Here is a 545-nt window from a genome sequence, read left to right as displayed (position 1 = left end):
TGATAAATATATAATAGTTACAAAAACATAATTTAAATTTAAAAAATAATAATCATTATATTATTGCTGCTAAAAATTTGTCACTAAAACTAATTATTCTTCGGTGTAAGCCAAAAATGAAGCAATCAATAAATAAAGGAAAGAGGTTATGCGGCAGTTTGCAATTGCACTAGGGCAAAATAAAAGTAGGAGTAGAAGGAGGAGGCAAGAAGCAACACTGTTATAGGCTTATAGCCATGCATATGCAAGAGACTCACCCGTTTTGAATTTGTTTGGGTCCTACTACTACATCAGCAACATTATTCGATGAATAAATCAATTATTATCGTGACAAAAGTTGACGGGGAAATTTCCTTTTCCAAAAGTTGACTTCATTCCAACAATGTGTGGGGCCGCCACATGTATGACTATTTTTATTTTGTTTGTGCCTTTGGAGTTTGACCAACCCTATTACTGTTAATTAGAGGAAACGATTTCGTCTTTCAGGGTTTTTCGTTGACAAAGAATACATCATCAAATTGTAAGCACATTCCATATTGACAAGC

The sequence above is a fragment of the Arachis ipaensis genome, chromosome B05, assembly GCF_000816755.2.
Source record: "Arachis ipaensis cultivar K30076 chromosome B05, Araip1.1, whole genome shotgun sequence".
In the NCBI taxonomy this organism is placed as follows: Eukaryota; Viridiplantae; Streptophyta; class Magnoliopsida; order Fabales; family Fabaceae; genus Arachis; species Arachis ipaensis.
The sequence above is the reverse complement of the archived record's forward strand: the minus strand, read 5'-3'. Positions refer to the sequence as shown.